The 17,878-nt window shown below is 42.0% G+C and overlaps 18 non-coding genes across 18 annotated transcripts; 9 read left to right on the top strand and 9 right to left on the bottom strand.

Annotated features, from left to right (window-relative positions):
- Positions 1-2,361: 2,361 nt before the first annotated feature.
- On the top strand, positions 2,362-2,434 carry trnak-cuu (transfer RNA lysine (anticodon CUU)). The gene has a single exon. It is a non-coding gene; the product is annotated as a tRNA-Lys (tRNA).
- Positions 2,435-2,523: 89 nt separating this feature from the next.
- On the bottom strand, positions 2,524-2,597 carry trnan-guu (transfer RNA asparagine (anticodon GUU)). The gene has a single exon. It is a non-coding gene; the product is annotated as a tRNA-Asn (tRNA).
- Positions 2,598-3,748: 1,151 nt separating this feature from the next.
- Positions 3,749-3,821, top strand: trnak-cuu (transfer RNA lysine (anticodon CUU)). Its single transcript has one exon. It is a non-coding gene; the product is annotated as a tRNA-Lys (tRNA).
- Positions 3,822-3,910: 89 nt separating this feature from the next.
- On the bottom strand, positions 3,911-3,984 carry trnan-guu (transfer RNA asparagine (anticodon GUU)). The gene has a single exon. It is a non-coding gene; the product is annotated as a tRNA-Asn (tRNA).
- A 2,538-nt stretch (positions 3,985-6,522) lies between these two features.
- On the top strand, positions 6,523-6,595 carry trnak-cuu (transfer RNA lysine (anticodon CUU)). Its single transcript has one exon. It is a non-coding gene; the product is annotated as a tRNA-Lys (tRNA).
- Positions 6,596-6,684: 89 nt separating this feature from the next.
- On the bottom strand, positions 6,685-6,758 carry trnan-guu (transfer RNA asparagine (anticodon GUU)). The gene has a single exon. It is a non-coding gene; the product is annotated as a tRNA-Asn (tRNA).
- A 2,538-nt stretch (positions 6,759-9,296) lies between these two features.
- Positions 9,297-9,369, top strand: trnak-cuu (transfer RNA lysine (anticodon CUU)). The gene has a single exon. It is a non-coding gene; the product is annotated as a tRNA-Lys (tRNA).
- Positions 9,370-9,458: 89 nt separating this feature from the next.
- Positions 9,459-9,532, bottom strand: trnan-guu (transfer RNA asparagine (anticodon GUU)). The gene has a single exon. It is a non-coding gene; the product is annotated as a tRNA-Asn (tRNA).
- Positions 9,533-10,683: 1,151 nt separating this feature from the next.
- Positions 10,684-10,756, top strand: trnak-cuu (transfer RNA lysine (anticodon CUU)). The gene has a single exon. It is a non-coding gene; the product is annotated as a tRNA-Lys (tRNA).
- An 89-nt stretch (positions 10,757-10,845) lies between these two features.
- Positions 10,846-10,919, bottom strand: trnan-guu (transfer RNA asparagine (anticodon GUU)). Its single transcript has one exon. It is a non-coding gene; the product is annotated as a tRNA-Asn (tRNA).
- Positions 10,920-12,070: 1,151 nt separating this feature from the next.
- trnak-cuu (transfer RNA lysine (anticodon CUU)) lies at positions 12,071-12,143 on the top strand. The gene has a single exon. It is a non-coding gene; the product is annotated as a tRNA-Lys (tRNA).
- An 89-nt stretch (positions 12,144-12,232) lies between these two features.
- Positions 12,233-12,306, bottom strand: trnan-guu (transfer RNA asparagine (anticodon GUU)). Its single transcript has one exon. It is a non-coding gene; the product is annotated as a tRNA-Asn (tRNA).
- A 2,538-nt stretch (positions 12,307-14,844) lies between these two features.
- On the top strand, positions 14,845-14,917 carry trnak-cuu (transfer RNA lysine (anticodon CUU)). The gene has a single exon. It is a non-coding gene; the product is annotated as a tRNA-Lys (tRNA).
- An 89-nt stretch (positions 14,918-15,006) lies between these two features.
- Positions 15,007-15,080, bottom strand: trnan-guu (transfer RNA asparagine (anticodon GUU)). The gene has a single exon. It is a non-coding gene; the product is annotated as a tRNA-Asn (tRNA).
- A 1,151-nt stretch (positions 15,081-16,231) lies between these two features.
- On the top strand, positions 16,232-16,304 carry trnak-cuu (transfer RNA lysine (anticodon CUU)). The gene has a single exon. It is a non-coding gene; the product is annotated as a tRNA-Lys (tRNA).
- Positions 16,305-16,392: 88 nt separating this feature from the next.
- On the bottom strand, positions 16,393-16,466 carry trnan-guu (transfer RNA asparagine (anticodon GUU)). Its single transcript has one exon. It is a non-coding gene; the product is annotated as a tRNA-Asn (tRNA).
- A 1,151-nt stretch (positions 16,467-17,617) lies between these two features.
- Positions 17,618-17,690, top strand: trnak-cuu (transfer RNA lysine (anticodon CUU)). Its single transcript has one exon. It is a non-coding gene; the product is annotated as a tRNA-Lys (tRNA).
- Positions 17,691-17,779: 89 nt separating this feature from the next.
- On the bottom strand, positions 17,780-17,853 carry trnan-guu (transfer RNA asparagine (anticodon GUU)). The gene has a single exon. It is a non-coding gene; the product is annotated as a tRNA-Asn (tRNA).
- Positions 17,854-17,878: the final 25 nt, after the last annotated feature.

Here is a 17,878-nt window from a genome sequence, read left to right as displayed (position 1 = left end):
AAGACCTGCAGGTCTTCAAACAAAAGGTCAGTTTGTAGACCCTTTTCCTGTCAAAGTTTTGATCCTTTTGTCCACCAGTCATCGGAATGTGTATGATTTTCACCAGTTTACACAGTGTAGCTCCCTTGCCTTCAGTTGCAGGGTTATGTCCTCTTAGATATGACGCTTTTGAAATTATATGTGAAAATGCACCCAAAACCTATTCAAAACAGATTTGATGGAAGCACTGCAGGAGCTCTGCTCCAAGACGCATTTTGTCCAGAAAATGTGGTGTCATGAATGCATCCATATCACCAACACACATTTACAAACCAAACCATAGGCAATAAAATACATGAGTAAACTGATTTGTGGACCTTTGTGGCACTTGGTACTGCTGAGATCAGGATCATTACAGAGTTCAGCAATCATTTTCCCAACTAGGTCATTGATACATTGGAATCCCCAATGTTTTCTGGAACAGAATATGCCTTTCGGATGAGAATAAAAAAAGACTTCAAGAACCAAAAAAGAAGTTAAGCTGCCTTCAGCTGATGTACTCAGACTAACGGGAAACACTTTAAATCCCAAGGTGAAATGCACATGGTCAAAATTTTATCAGGACAGAGTACATGTTTTACTTTGATATTAAGAGCGATCACTGGATTGTCTTCCAGTAAATTAATGTTTTCTTCCGCTACAAAACGTTTTTTCAACAACTATAAAGAGGCTATGCAACGAAACTGAGCGGGGATGTCAAGTGCCTTTAATGGTACATTTTTGACCCCACTTCAAATGCTGCTGTTACCTGACCAGTTCGATTGTTAGTTTGCCAGATTCTCAATCTCTGGGATGTGAGATCATGCACCAGGTTTAGTGAATGTTTAAGGGTGAAGGTCTTTAGTCTCTGCACAAATTCCACAAACATAGCTCAGGTCCTGCTCAACATGTCAACATGTGGCAACAGCAAGTGCTTTTGGGGTCCTACAAAAAACGTCCGGCTCGCTCAGTCGGTAGAGCATGAGACTCTTAATCTCAGGGTCGTGGGTTCGAGCCCCACGTTGGGCGAGAGGCTGATTTGTTTGAGAGAAATGTTGAAATTTAGTTAATCTGTTTGCGCAAAATACGTCTAAAAAAGAAGAGAAAGGAACACACATCTTCCCTGGGGGGGCCCGAACCACCATCCTTTCGGTTAACAGCCGAACGCGCTAACCGATTGCGCCACAGAGACCAGATGCTTCTGTGCTTACATAGTTCTTCCTCAAAAGAAAAACCCAACAAGCACATTCCTCCTGTTTGCTGGCTTTTGATGAAATGAGCCAATGCATAAAGGATGCAACATCAAGGTCACTCACACTTTTCTGCTAGCTTGTCTAAAATTTGCCCTTCCTTCTATTACTCACTTGTCAAGACCTGCAGGTCTTCAAACAAAAGGTCAGTTTGTAGACCCTTTTCCTGTCAAAGTTTTGATCCTTTTGTCCACCAGTCATCGGAATGTGTATGATTTTCACCAGTTTACACAGTGTAGCTCCCTTGCCTTCAGTTGCAGGGTTATGTCCTCTTAGATATGACGCTTTTGAAATTATATGTGAAAATGCACCCAAAACCTATTCAAAACAGATTTGATGGAAGCACTGCAGGAGCTCTGCTCCAAGACGCATTTTGTCCAGAAAATGTGGTGTCATGAATGCATCCATATCACCAACACACATTTACAAACCAAACCATAGGCAATAAAATACATGAGTAAACTGATTTGTGGACCTTTGTGGCACTTGGTACTGCTGAGATCAGGATCATTACAGAGTTCAGCAATCATTTTCCCAACTAGGTCATTGATACATTGGAATCCCCAATGTTTTCTGGAACAGAATATGCCTTTCGGATGAGAATAAAAAAAGACTTCAAGAACCAAAAAAGAAGTTAAGCTGCCTTCAGCTGATGTACTCAGACTAACGGGAAACACTTTAAATCCCAAGGTGAAATGCACATGGTCAAAATTTTATCAGGACAGAGTACATGTTTTACTTTGATATTAAGAGCGATCACTGGATTGTCTTCCAGTAAATTAATGTTTTCTTCCGCTACAAAACGTTTTTTCAACAACTATAAAGAGGCTATGCAACGAAACTGAGCGGGGATGTCAAGTGCCTTTAATGGTACATTTTTGACCCCACTTCAAATGCTGCTGTTACCTGACCAGTTCGATTGTTAGTTTGCCAGATTCTCAATCTCTGGGATGTGAGATCATGCACCAGGTTTAGTGAATGTTTAAGGGTGAAGGTCTTTAGTCTCTGCACAAATTCCACAAACATAGCTCAGGTCCTGCTCAACATGTCAACATGTGGCGACAGCAAGTGCTTTTGGGGTCCTACATAAAACGCCCGGCTAGCTCAGTCGGTAGAGCATGAGACTCTTAATCTCAGGGTCGTGGGTTCGAGCCCCACGTTGGGCGAGAGGCTGATTTGTTTGAGAGAAATGTTGAAATTTAGTTAATCTGTTTGCGCAAAATACGTCTAAAAAAGAAGAGAAAGGAACATACATCGTCCCTGGGTGGGCTCGAACCACCATCCTTTCGGTTAACAGCCGAACGCGCTAACCGATTGCGCCACAGAGACCAGATGCTTCTGTGCTTACATAGTTCTTCCTCAAAAGAAAAACCCAACAAGCACATTCCTCCTGTTTGCTGGCTTTTGATGAAATGAGCCAATGCATAAAGGATGCAACATCAAGGTCACTCACACTTTTCTGCTAGCTTGTCTAAAATTTGCCCTTCCTTCAATTACTCACTTGTCAAGACCTGCAGGTCTTCAAACAAAAGGTCAGTTTGTAGACCCTTTTCCTGTCAAAGTTTTGATCCTTTTGTCCACCAGTCATCGGAATGTGTATGATTTTCACCAGTTTACACAGTGTAGCTCCCTTGCCTTCAGTTGCAGGGTTATGTCCTCTTAGATATGACGCTTTTGAAATTATATGTGAAAATGCACCCAAAACCTATTCAAAACAGATTTGATGGAAGCACTGCAGGAGCTCTGCTCCAAGACGCATTTTGTCCAGAAAATGTGGTGTCATGAATGCATCCATATCACCAACACACATTTACAAACCAAACCATAGGCAATAAAATACATGAGTAAACTGATTTGTGGACCTTTGTGGCACTTGGTACTGCTGAGATCAGGATCATTACAGAGTTCAGCAATCATTTTCCCAACTAGGTCATTGATACATTGGAATCCCCAATGTTTTCTGGAACAGAATATGCCTTTCGGATGAGAATAAAAAAAGACTTCAAGAACCAAAAAAGAAGTTAAGCTGCCTTCAGCTGATGTACTCAGACTAACGGGAAACACTTTAAATCCCAAGGTGAAATGCACATGGTCAAAATTTTATCAGGACAGAGTACATGTTTTACTTTGATATTAAGAGCGATCACTGGATTGTCTTCCAGTAAATTAATGTTTTCTTCCGCTACAAAACGTTTTTTCAACAACTATAAAGAGGCTATGCAACGAAACTGAGCGGGGATGTCAAGTGCCTTTAATGGTACATTTTTGACCCCACTTCAAATGCTGCTGTTACCTGACCAGTTCGATTGTTAGTTTGCCAGATTCTCAATCTCTGGGATGTGAGATCATGCACCAGGTTTAGTGAATGTTTAAGGGTGAAGGTCTTTAGTCTCTGCACAAATTCCACAAACATAGCTCAGGTCCTGCTCAACATGTCAACATGTGGCGACAGCAAGTGCTTTTGGGGTCCTACATAAAACGCCCGGCTAGCTCAGTCGGTAGAGCATGAGACTCTTTATCTCAGGGTCGTGGGTTCGAGCCCCACGTTGGGCGAGAGGCTGATTTGTTTGAGAGAAATGTTGAAATTTAGTTAATCTGTTTGCGCAAAATACGTCTAAAAAAGAAGAGAAAGGAACATACATCGTCCCTGGGTGGGCTCGAACCACCATCCTTTCGGTTAACAGCCGAACGCGCTAACCGATTGCGCCACAGAGACCAGATGCTTCGGTGCTTACATAGTTCTTCCTCAAAAGAAAAACCCAACAAGCACATTCCACCTGTTTGCTGGCTTTTGATGAAATGAGCCAATGCATAAAGGATGCAACATCAAGGTCACTCACACTTTTCTGCTAGCTTGTCTAAAATTTGCCCTTCCTTCAATTACTCACTTGTCACGACCTGCAGGTCTTCAAACAAAAGGTCAGTTTGTAGACCCTTTTCCTGTCACAGTTTTGATCCTTTTGTCCACCAGTCATCGGAATGTGTATGATTTTCACCAGTTTACACAGTGTAGCTCCCTTGCCTTCAGTTGCAGGGTTATGTCCTCTTAGATATGACGCTTTTGAAATTATATGTGAAAATGCACCCAAAACCTATTCAAAACAGATTTGATGGAAGCACTGCAGGAGCTCTGCTCCAAGACGCATTTTGTCCAGAAAATGTGGTGTCATGAATGCATCCATATCACCAACACACATTTACAAACCAAACCATAGGCAATAAAATACATGAGTAAACTGATTTGTGGACCTTTGTGGCACTTGGTACTGCTGAGATCAGGATCATTACAGAGTTCAGCAATCATTTTCCCAACTAGGTCATTGATACATTGGAATCCCCAATGTTTTCTGGAACAGAATATGCCTTTCGGATGAGAATAAAAAAAGACTTCAAGAACCAAAAAAGAAGTTAAGCTGCCTTCAGCTGATGTACTCAGACTAACGGGAAACACTTTAAATCCCAAGGTGAAATGCACATGGTCAAAATTTTATCAGGACAGAGTACATGTTTTACTTTGATATTAAGAGCGATCACTGGATTGTCTTCCAGTAAATTAATGTTTTCTTCCGCTACAAAATGTTTTTTCAACAACTATAAAGAGGCTATGCAACGAAACTGAGCGGGGATGTCAAGTGCCTTTAATGGTACATTTTTGACCCCACTTCAAATGCTGCTGTTACCTGACCAGTTCGATTGTTAGTTTGCCAGATTCTCAATCTCTGGGATGTGAGATCATGCACCAGGTTTAGTGAATGTTTAAGGGTGAAGGTCTTTAGTCTCTGCACAAATTCCACAAACATAGCTCAGGTCCTGCTCAACATGTCAACATGTGGCAACAGCAAGTGCTTTTGGGGTCCTACAAAAAACGTCCGGCTCGCTCAGTCGGTAGAGCATGAGACTCTTAATCTCAGGGTCGTGGGTTCGAGCCCCACGTTGGGCGAGAGGCTGATTTGTTTGAGAGAAATGTTGAAATTTAGTTAATCTGTTTGCGCAAAATACGTCTAAAAAAGAAGAGAAAGGAACACACATCTTCCCTGGGTGGGCCCGAACCACCATCCTTTCGGTTAACAGCCGAACGCGCTAACCGATTGCGCCACAGAGACCAGATGCTTCTGTGCTTACATAGTTCTTCCTCAAAAGAAAAACCCAACAAGCACATTCCTCCTGTTTGCTGGCTTTTGATGAAATGAGCCAATGCATAAAGGATGCAACATCAAGGTCACTCACACTTTTCTGCTAGCTTGTCTAAAATTTGCCCTTCCTTCTATTACTCACTTGTCAAGACCTGCAGGTCTTCAAACAAAAGGTCAGTTTGTAGACCCTTTTCCTGTCAAAGTTTTGATCCTTTTGTCCACCAGTCATCGGAATGTGTATGATTTTCACCAGTTTACACAGTGTAGCTCCCTTGCCTTCAGTTGCAGGGTTATGTCCTCTTAGATATGACGCTTTTGAAATTATATGTGAAAATGCACCCAAAACCTATTCAAAACAGATTTGATGGAAGCACTGCAGGAGCTCTGCTCCAAGACGCATTTTGTCCAGAAAATGTGGTGTCATGAATGCATCCATATCACCAACACACATTTACAAACCAAACCATAGGCAATAAAATACATGAGTAAACTGATTTGTGGACCTTTGTGGCACTTGGTACTGCTGAGATCAGGATCATTACAGAGTTCAGCAATCATTTTCCCAACTAGGTCATTGATACATTGGAATCCCCAATGTTTTCTGGAACAGAATATGCCTTTCGGATGAGAATAAAAAAAGACTTCAAGAACCAAAAAAGAAGTTAAGCTGCCTTCAGCTGATGTACTCAGACTAACGGGAAACACTTTAAATCCCAAGGTGAAATGCACATGGTCAAAATTTTATCAGGACAGAGTACATGTTTTACTTTGATATTAAGAGCGATCACTGGATTGTCTTCCAGTAAATTAATGTTTTCTTCCGCTACAAAACGTTTTTTCAACAACTATAAAGAGGCTATGCAACGAAACTGAGCGGGGATGTCAAGTGCCTTTAATGGTACATTTTTGACCCCACTTCAAATGCTGCTGTTACCTGACCAGTTCGATTGTTAGTTTGCCAGATTCTCAATCTCTGGGATGTGAGATCATGCACCAGGTTTAGTGAATGTTTAAGGGTGAAGGTCTTTAGTCTCTGCACAAATTCCACAAACATAGCTCAGGTCCTGCTCAACATGTCAACATGTGGCGACAGCAAGTGCTTTTGGGGTCCTACATAAAACGCCCGGCTAGCTCAGTCGGTAGAGCATGAGACTCTTAATCTCAGGGTCGTGGGTTCGAGCCCCACGTTGGGCGAGAGGCTGATTTGTTTGAGAGAAATGTTGAAATTTAGTTAATCTGTTTGCGCAAAATACGTCTAAAAAAGAAGAGAAAGGAACATACATCGTCCCTGGGTGGGCTCGAACCACCATCCTTTCGGTTAACAGCCGAACGCGCTAACCGATTGCGCCACAGAGACCTGATGCTTCTGTGCTTACATAGTTCTTCCTCAAAAGAAAAACCCAACAAGCACATTCCTCCTGTTTGCTGGCTTTTGATGAAATGAGCCAATGCATAAAGGATGCAACATCAAGGTCACTCACACTTTTCTGCTAGCTTGTCTAAAATTTGCCCTTCCTTCAATTACTCACTTGTCAAGACCTGCAGGTCTTCAAACAAAAGGTCAGTTTGTAGACCCTTTTCCTGTCAAAGTTTTGATCCTTTTGTCCACCAGTCATCGGAATGTGTATGATTTTCACCAGTTTACACAGTGTAGCTCCCTTGCCTTCAGTTGCAGGGTTATGTCCTCTTAGATATGACGCTTTTGAAATTATATGTGAAAATGCACCCAAAACCTATTCAAAACAGATTTGATGGAAGCACTGCAGGAGCTCTGCTCCAAGACGCATTTTGTCCAGAAAATGTGGTGTCATGAATGCATCCATATCACCAACACACATTTACAAACCAAACCATAGGCAATAAAATACATGAGTAAACTGATTTGTGGACCTTTGTGGCACTTGGTACTGCTGAGATCAGGATCATTACAGAGTTCAGCAATCATTTTCCCAACTAGGTCATTGATACATTGGAATCCCCAATGTTTTCTGGAACAGAATATGCCTTTCGGATGAGAATAAAAAAAGACTTCAAGAACCAAAAAAGAAGTTAAGCTGCCTTCAGCTGATGTACTCAGACTAACGGGAAACACTTTAAATCCCAAGGTGAAATGCACATGGTCAAAATTTTATCAGGACAGAGTACATGTTTTACTTTGATATTAAGAGCGATCACTGGATTGTCTTCCAGTAAATTAATGTTTTCTTCCGCTACAAAATGTTTTTTCAACAACTATAAAGAGGCTATGCAACGAAACTGAGCGGGGATGTCAAGTGCCTTTAATGGTACATTTTTGACCCCACTTCAAATGCTGCTGTTACCTGACCAGTTCGATTGTTAGTTTGCCAGATTCTCAATCTCTGGGATGTGAGATCATGCACCAGGTTTAGTGAATGTTTAAGGGTGAAGGTCTTTAGTCTCTGCACAAATTCCACAAACATAGCTCAGGTCCTGCTCAACATGTCAACATGTGGCAACAGCAAGTGCTTTTGGGGTCCTACAAAAAACGTCCGGCTCGCTCAGTCGGTAGAGCATGAGACTCTTAATCTCAGGGTCGTGGGTTCGAGCCCCACGTTGGGCGAGAGGCTGATTTGTTTGAGAGAAATGTTGAAATTTAGTTAATCTGTTTGCGCAAAATACGTCTAAAAAAGAAGAGAAAGGAACACACATCTTCCCTGGGTGGGCCCGAACCACCATCCTTTCGGTTAACAGCCGAACGCGCTAACCGATTGCGCCACAGAGACCAGATGCTTCTGTGCTTACATAGTTCTTCCTCAAAAGAAAAACCCAACAAGCACATTCCTCCTGTTTGCTGGCTTTTGATGAAATGAGCCAATGCATAAAGGATGCAACATCAAGGTCACTCACACTTTTCTGCTAGCTTGTCTAAAATTTGCCCTTCCTTCTATTACTCACTTGTCAAGACCTGCAGGTCTTCAAACAAAAGGTCAGTTTGTAGACCCTTTTCCTGTCAAAGTTTTGATCCTTTTGTCCACCAGTCATCGGAATGTGTATGATTTTCACCAGTTTACACAGTGTAGCTCCCTTGCCTTCAGTTGCAGGGTTATGTCCTCTTAGATATGACGCTTTTGAAATTATATGTGAAAATGCACCCAAAACCTATTCAAAACAGATTTGATGGAAGCACTGCAGGAGCTCTGCTCCAAGACGCATTTTGTCCAGAAAATGTGGTGTCATGAATGCATCCATATCACCAACACACATTTACAAACCAAACCATAGGCAATAAAATACATGAGTAAACTGATTTGTGGACCTTTGTGGCACTTGGTACTGCTGAGATCAGGATCATTACAGAGTTCAGCAATCATTTTCCCAACTAGGTCATTGATACATTGGAATCCCCAATGTTTTCTGGAACAGAATATGCCTTTCGGATGAGAATAAAAAAAGACTTCAAGAACCAAAAAAGAAGTTAAGCTGCCTTCAGCTGATGTACTCAGACTAACGGGAAACACTTTAAATCCCAAGGTGAAATGCACATGGTCAAAATTTTATCAGGACAGAGTACATGTTTTACTTTGATATTAAGAGCGATCACTGGATTGTCTTCCAGTAAATTAATGTTTTCTTCCGCTACAAAACGTTTTTTCAACAACTATAAAGAGGCTATGCAACGAAACTGAGCGGGGATGTCAAGTGCCTTTAATGGTACATTTTTGACCCCACTTCAAATGCTGCTGTTACCTGACCAGTTCGATTGTTAGTTTGCCAGATTCTCAATCTCTGGGATGTGAGATCATGCACCAGGTTTAGTGAATGTTTAAGGGTGAAGGTCTTTAGTCTCTGCACAAATTCCACAAACATAGCTCAGGTCCTGCTCAACATGTCAACATGTGGCGACAGCAAGTGCTTTTGGGGTCCTACATAAAACGCCCGGCTAGCTCAGTCGGTAGAGCATGAGACTCTTAATCTCAGGGTCGTGGGTTCGAGCCCCACGTTGGGCGAGAGGCTGATTTGTTTGAGAGAAATGTTGAAATTTAGTTAATCTGTTTGCGCAAAATACGTCTAAAAAAGAAGAGAAAGGAACATACATCGTCCCTGGGTGGGCTCGAACCACCATCCTTTCGGTTAACAGCCGAACGCGCTAACCGATTGCGCCACAGAGACCAGATGCTTCTGTGCTTACATAGTTCTTCCTCAAAAGAAAAACCCAACAAGCACATTCCTCCTGTTTGCTGGCTTTTGATGAAATGAGCCAATGCATAAAGGATGCAACATCAAGGTCACTCACACTTTTCTGCTAGCTTGTCTAAAATTTGCCCTTCCTTCAATTACTCACTTGTCAAGACCTGCAGGTCTTCAAACAAAAGGTCAGTTTGTAGACCCTTTTCCTGTCAAAGTTTTGATCCTTTTGTCCACCAGTCATCGGAATGTGTATGATTTTCACCAGTTTACACAGTGTAGCTCCCTTGCCTTCAGTTGCAGGGTTATGTCCTCTTAGATATGACGCTTTTGAAATTATATGTGAAAATGCACCCAAAACCTATTCAAAACAGATTTGATGGAAGCACTGCAGGAGCTCTGCTCCAAGACGCATTTTGTCCAGAAAATGTGGTGTCATGAATGCATCCATATCACCAACACACATTTACAAACCAAACCATAGGCAATAAAATACATGAGTAAACTGATTTGTGGACCTTTGTGGCACTTGGTACTGCTGAGATCAGGATCATTACAGAGTTCAGCAATCATTTTCCCAACTAGGTCATTGATACATTGGAATCCCCAATGTTTTCTGGAACAGAATATGCCTTTCGGATGAGAATAAAAAAAGACTTCAAGAACCAAAAAAGAAGTTAAGCTGCCTTCAGCTGATGTACTCAGACTAACGGGAAACACTTTAAATCCCAAGGTGAAATGCACATGGTCAAAATTTTATCAGGACAGAGTACATGTTTTACTTTGATATTAAGAGCGATCACTGGATTGTCTTCCAGTAAATTAATGTTTTCTTCCGCTACAAAACGTTTTTTCAACAACTATAAAGAGGCTATGCAACGAAACTGAGCGGGGATGTCAAGTGCCTTTAATGGTACATTTTTGACCCCACTTCAAATGCTGCTGTTACCTGACCAGTTCGATTGTTAGTTTGCCAGATTCTCAATCTCTGGGATGTGAGATCATGCACCAGGTTTAGTGAATGTTTAAGGGTGAAGGTCTTTAGTCTCTGCACAAATTCCACAAACATAGCTCAGGTCCTGCTCAACATGTCAACATGTGGCGACAGCAAGTGCTTTTGGGGTCCTACATAAAACGCCCGGCTAGCTCAGTCGGTAGAGCATGAGACTCTTAATCTCAGGGTCGTGGGTTCGAGCCCCACGTTGGGCGAGAGGCTGATTTGTTTGAGAGAAATGTTGAAATTTAGTTAATCTGTTTGCGCAAAATACGTCTAAAAAAGAAGAGAAAGGAACATACATCGTCCCTGGGTGGGCTCGAACCACCATCCTTTCGGTTAACAGCCGAACGCGCTAACCGATTGCGCCACAGAGACCTGATGCTTCTGTGCTTACATAGTTCTTCCTCAAAAGAAAAACCCAACAAGCACATTCCTCCTGTTTGCTGGCTTTTGATGAAATGAGCCAATGCATAAAGGATGCAACATCAAGGTCACTCACACTTTTCTGCTAGCTTGTCTAAAATTTGCCCTTCCTTCAATTACTCACTTGTCAAGACCTGCAGGTCTTCAAACAAAAGGTCAGTTTGTAGACCCTTTTCCTGTCAAAGTTTTGATCCTTTTGTCCACCAGTCATCGGAATGTGTATGATTTTCACCAGTTTACACAGTGTAGCTCCCTTGCCTTCAGTTGCAGGGTTATGTCCTCTTAGATATGACGCTTTTGAAATTATATGTGAAAATGCACCCAAAACCTATTCAAAACAGATTTGATGGAAGCACTGCAGGAGCTCTGCTCCAAGACGCATTTTGTCCAGAAAATGTGGTGTCATGAATGCATCCATATCACCAACACACATTTACAAACCAAACCATAGGCAATAAAATACATGAGTAAACTGATTTGTGGACCTTTGTGGCACTTGGTACTGCTGAGATCAGGATCATTACAGAGTTCAGCAATCATTTTCCCAACTAGGTCATTGATACATTGGAATCCCCAATGTTTTCTGGAACAGAATATGCCTTTCGGATGAGAATAAAAAAAGACTTCAAGAACCAAAAAAGAAGTTAAGCTGCCTTCAGCTGATGTACTCAGACTAACGGGAAACACTTTAAATCCCAAGGTGAAATGCACATGGTCAAAATTTTATCAGGACAGAGTACATGTTTTACTTTGATATTAAGAGCGATCACTGGATTGTCTTCCAGTAAATTAATGTTTTCTTCCGCTACAAAATGTTTTTTCAACAACTATAAAGAGGCTATGCAACGAAACTGAGCGGGGATGTCAAGTGCCTTTAATGGTACATTTTTGACCCCACTTCAAATGCTGCTGTTACCTGACCAGTTCGATTGTTAGTTTGCCAGATTCTCAATCTCTGGGATGTGAGATCATGCACCAGGTTTAGTGAATGTTTAAGGGTGAAGGTCTTTAGTCTCTGCACAAATTCCACAAACATAGCTCAGGTCCTGCTCAACATGTCAACATGTGGCGACAGCAAGTGCTTTTGGGGTCCTACATAAAACGCCCGGCTAGCTCAGTCGGTAGAGCATGAGACTCTTAATCTCAGGGTCGTGGGTTCGAGCCCCACGTTGGGCGAGAGGCTGATTTGTTTGAGAGAAATGTTGAAATTTAGTTAATCTGTTTGCGCAAAATACGTCTAAAAAAGAAGAGAAAGGAACATACATCGTCCCTGGGTGGGCTCGAACCACCATCCTTTCGGTTAACAGCCGAACGCGCTAACCGATTGCGCCACAGAGACCAGATGCTTCTGTGCTTACATAGTTCTTCCTCAAAAGAAAAACCCAACAAGCACATTCCTCCTGTTTGCTGGCTTTTGATGAAATGAGCCAATGCATAAAGGATGCAACATCAAGGTCACTCACACTTTTCTGCTAGCTTGTCTAAAATTTGCCCTTCCTTCAATTACTCACTTGTCAAGACCTGCAGGTCTTCAAACAAAAGGTCAGTTTGTAGACCCTTTTCCTGTCAAAGTTTTGATCCTTTTGTCCACCAGTCATCGGAATGTGTATGATTTTCACCAGTTTACACAGTGTAGCTCCCTTGCCTTCAGTTGCAGGGTTATGTCCTCTTAGATATGACGCTTTTGAAATTATATGTGAAAATGCACCCAAAACCTATTCAAAACAGATTTGATGGAAGCACTGCAGGAGCTCTGCTCCAAGACGCATTTTGTCCAGAAAATGTGGTGTCATGAATGCATCCATATCACCAACACACATTTACAAACCAAACCATAGGCAATAAAATACATGAGTAAACTGATTTGTGGACCTTTGTGGCACTTGGTACTGCTGAGATCAGGATCATTACAGAGTTCAGCAATCATTTTCCCAACTAGGTCATTGATACATTGGAATCCCCAATGTTTTCTGGAACAGAATATGCCTTTCGGATGAGAATAAAAAAAGACTTCAAGAACCAAAAAAGAAGTTAAGCTGCCTTCAGCTGATGTACTCAGACTAACGGGAAACACTTTAAATCCCAAGGTGAAATGCACATGGTCAAAATTTTATCAGGACAGAGTACATGTTTTACTTTGATATTAAGAGCGATCACTGGATTGTCTTCCAGTAAATTAATGTTTTCTTCCGCTACAAAACGTTTTTTCAACAACTATAAAGAGGCTATGCAACGAAACTGAGCGGGGATGTCAAGTGCCTTTAATGGTACATTTTTGACCCCACTTCAAATGCTGCTGTTACCTGACCAGTTCGATTGTTAGTTTGCCAGATTCTCAATCTCTGGGATGTGAGATCATGCACCAGGTTTAGTGAATGTTTAAGGGTGAAGGTCTTTAGTCTCTGCACAAATTCCACAAACATAGCTCAGGTCCTGCTCAACATGTCAACATGTGGCAACAGCAAGTGCTTTTGGGGTCCTACAAAAAACGTCCGGCTCGCTCAGTCGGTAGAGCATGAGACTCTTAATCTCAGGGTCGTGGGTTCGAGCCCCACGTTGGGCGAGAGGCTGATTTGTTTGAGAGAAATGTTGAAATTTAGTTAATCTGTTTGCGCAAAATACGTCTAAAAAAGAAGAGAAAGGAACACACATCTTCCCTGGGTGGGCCCGAACCACCATCCTTTCGGTTAACAGCCGAACGCGCTAACCGATTGCGCCACAGAGACCAGATGCTTCTGTGCTTACATAGTTCTTCCTCAAAAGAAAAACCCAACAAGCACATTCCTCCTGTTTGCTGGCTTTTGATGAAATGAGCCAATGCATAAAGGATGCAACATCAAGGTCACTCACACTTTTCTGCTAGCTTGTCTAAAATTTGCCCTTCCTTCTATTACTCACTTGTCAAGACCTGCAGGTCTTCAAACAAAAGGTCAGTTTGTAGACCCTTTTCCTGTCAAAGTTTTGATCCTTTTGTCCACCAGTCATCGGAATGTGTATGATTTTCACCAGTTTACACAGTGTAGCTCCCTTGCCTTCAGTTGCAGGGTTATGTCCTCTTAGATATGACGCTTTTGAAATTATATGTGAAAATGCACCCAAAACCTATTCAAAACAGATTTGATGGAAGCACTGCAGGAGCTCTGCTCCAAGACGCATTTTGTCCAGAAAATGTGGTGTCATGAATGCATCCATATCACCAACACACATTTACAAACCAAACCATAGGCAATAAAATACATGAGTAAACTGATTTGTGGACCTTTGTGGCACTTGGTACTGCTGAGATCAGGATCATTACAGAGTTCAGCAATCATTTTCCCAACTAGGTCATTGATACATTGGAATCCCCAATGTTTTCTGGAACAGAATATGCCTTTCGGATGAGAATAAAAAAAGACTTCAAGAACCAAAAAAGAAGTTAAGCTGCCTTCAGCTGATGTACTCAGACTAACGGGAAACACTTTAAATCCCAAGGTGAAATGCACATGGTCAAAATTTTATCAGGACAGAGTACATGTTTTACTTTGATATTAAGAGCGATCACTGGATTGTCTTCCAGTAAATTAATGTTTTCTTCCGCTACAAAACGTTTTTTCAACAACTATAAAGAGGCTATGCAACGAAACTGAGCGGGGATGTCAAGTGCCTTTAATGGTACATTTTTGACCCCACTTCAAATGCTGCTGTTACCTGACCAGTTCGATTGTTAGTTTGCCAGATTCTCAATCTCTGGGATGTGAGATCATGCACCAGGTTTAGTGAATGTTTAAGGGTGAAGGTCTTTAGTCTCTGCACAAATTCCACAAACATAGCTCAGGTCCTGCTCAACATGTCAACATGTGGCGACAGCAAGTGCTTTTGGGGTCCTACATAAAACGCCCGGCTAGCTCAGTCGGTAGAGCATGAGACTCTTAATCTCAGGGTCGTGGGTTCGAGCCCCACGTTGGGCGAGAGGCTGATTTGTTTGAGAGAAATGTTGAAATTTAGTTAATCTGTTTGCGCAAAATACGTCTAAAAAAGAAGAGAAAGGAACATACATCGTCCCTGGGTGGGCTCGAACCACCATCCTTTCGGTTAACAGCCGAACGCGCTAACCGATTGCGCCACAGAGACCAGATGCTTCTGTGCTTACATAGTTCTTCCTCAAAAGAAAAACCCAACAAGCACATTCCTCCTGTTTGCTGGCTTTTGATGAAATGAGCCAATGCATAAAGGATGCAACATCAAGGTCACTCACACTTTTCTGCTAGCTTGTCTAAAATTTGCCCTTCCTTCAATTACTCACTTGTCAAGACCTGCAGGTCTTCAAACAAAAGGTCAGTTTGTAGACCCTTTTCCTGTCAAAGTTTTGATCCTTTTGTCCACCAGTCATCGGAATGTGTATGATTTTCACCAGTTTACACAGTGTAGCTCCCTTGCCTTCAGTTGCAGGGTTATGTCCTCTTAGATATGACGCTTTTGAAATTATATGTGAAAATGCACCCAAAACCTATTCAAAACAGATTTGATGGAAGCACTGCAGGAGCTCTGCTCCAAGACGCATTTTGTCCAGAAAATGTGGTGTCATGAATGCATCCATATCACCAACACACATTTACAAACCAAACCATAGGCAATAAAATACATGAGTAAACTGATTTGTGGACCTTTGTGGCACTTGGTACTGCTGAGATCAGGATCATTACAGAGTTCAGCAATCATTTTCCCAACTAGGTCATTGATACATTGGAATCCCCAATGTTTTCTGGAACAGAATATGCCTTTCGGATGAGAATAAAAAAAGACTTCAAGAACCAAAAAAGAAGTTAAGCTGCCTTCAGCTGATGTACTCAGACTAACGGGAAACACTTTAAATCCCAAGGTGAAATGCACATGGTCAAAATTTTATCAGGACAGAGTACATGTTTTACTTTGATATTAAGAGCGATCACTGGATTGTCTTCCAGTAAATTAATGTTTTCTTCCGCTACAAAACGTTTTTTCAACAACTATAAAGAGGCTATGCAACGAAACTGAGCGGGGATGTCAAGTGCCTTTAATGGTACATTTTTGACCCCACTTCAAATGCTGCTGTTACCTGACCAGTTCGATTGTTAGTTTGCCAGATTCTCAATCTCTGGGATGTGAGATCATGCACCAGGTTTAGTGAATGTTTAAGGGTGAAGGTCTTTAGTCTCTGCACAAATTCCACAAACATAGCTCAGGTCCTGCTCAACATGTCAACATGTGGCGACAGCAAGTGCTTTTGGGGTCCTACATAAAACGCCCGGCTAGCTCAGTCGGTAGAGCATGAGACTCTTAATCTCAGGGTCGTGGGTTCGAGCCCCACGTTGGGCGAGAGGCTGATTTGTTTGAGAGAAATGTTGAAATTTAGTTAATCTGTTTGCGCAAAATACGTCTAAAAAGAAGAGAAAGGAACATACATCGTCCCTGGGTGGGCTCGAACCACCATCCTTTCGGTTAACAGCCGAACGCGCTAACCGATTGCGCCACAGAGACCTGATGCTTCTGTGCTTACATAGTTCTTCCTCAAAAGAAAAACCCAACAAGCACATTCCTCCTGTTTGCTGGCTTTTGATGAAATGAGCCAATGCATAAAGGATGCAACATCAAGGTCACTCACACTTTTCTGCTAGCTTGTCTAAAATTTGCCCTTCCTTCAATTACTCACTTGTCAAGACCTGCAGGTCTTCAAACAAAAGGTCAGTTTGTAGACCCTTTTCCTGTCAAAGTTTTGATCCTTTTGTCCACCAGTCATCGGAATGTGTATGATTTTCACCAGTTTACACAGTGTAGCTCCCTTGCCTTCAGTTGCAGGGTTATGTCCTCTTAGATATGACGCTTTTGAAATTATATGTGAAAATGCACCCAAAACCTATTCAAAACAGATTTGATGGAAGCACTGCAGGAGCTCTGCTCCAAGACGCATTTTGTCCAGAAAATGTGGTGTCATGAATGCATCCATATCACCAACACACATTTACAAACCAAACCATAGGCAATAAAATACATGAGTAAACTGATTTGTGGACCTTTGTGGCACTTGGTACTGCTGAGATCAGGATCATTACAGAGTTCAGCAATCATTTTCCCAACTAGGTCATTGATACATTGGAATCCCCAATGTTTTCTGGAACAGAATATGCCTTTCGGATGAGAATAAAAAAAGACTTCAAGAACCAAAAAAGAAGTTAAGCTGCCTTCAGCTGATGTACTCAGACTAACGGGAAACACTTTAAATCCCAAGGTGAAATGCACATGGTCAAAATTTTATCAGGACAGAGTACATGTTTTACTTTGATATTAAGAGCGATCACTGGATTGTCTTCCAGTAAATTAATGTTTTCTTCCGCTACAAAATGTTTTTTCAACAACTATAAAGAGGCTATGCAACGAAACTGAGCGGGGATGTCAAGTGCCTTTAATGGTACATTTTTGACCCCACTTCAAATGCTGCTGTTACCTGACCAGTTCGATTGTTAGTTTGCCAGATTCTCAATCTCTGGGATGTGAGATCATGCACCAGGTTTAGTGAATGTTTAAGGGTGAAGGTCTTTAGTCTCTGCACAAATTCCACAAACATAGCTCAGGTCCTGCTCAACATGTCAACATGTGGCGACAGCAAGTGCTTTTGGGGTCCTACATAAAACGCCCGGCTAGCTCAGTCGGTAGAGCATGAGACTCTTAATCTCAGGGTCGTGGGTTCGAGCCCCACGTTGGGCGAGAGGCTGATTTGTTTGAGAGAAATGTTGAAATTTAGTTAATCTGTTTGCGCAAAATACGTCTAAAAAAGAAGAGAAAGGAACATACATCGTCCCTGGGTGGGCTCGAACCACCATCCTTTCGGTTAACAGCCGAACGCGCTAACCGATTGCGCCACAGAGACCAGATGCTTCTGTGCTTACATAGTT

The sequence above is a fragment of the Brachyhypopomus gauderio genome, chromosome 1 (assembly GCF_052324685.1).
Source record: "Brachyhypopomus gauderio isolate BG-103 chromosome 1, BGAUD_0.2, whole genome shotgun sequence".
NCBI lineage: Eukaryota > Metazoa > Chordata > Actinopteri > Gymnotiformes > Hypopomidae > Brachyhypopomus > Brachyhypopomus gauderio.
Note: the sequence above shows the minus strand (reverse complement) of the source record. Positions and strands in the feature narration are given on the sequence as shown.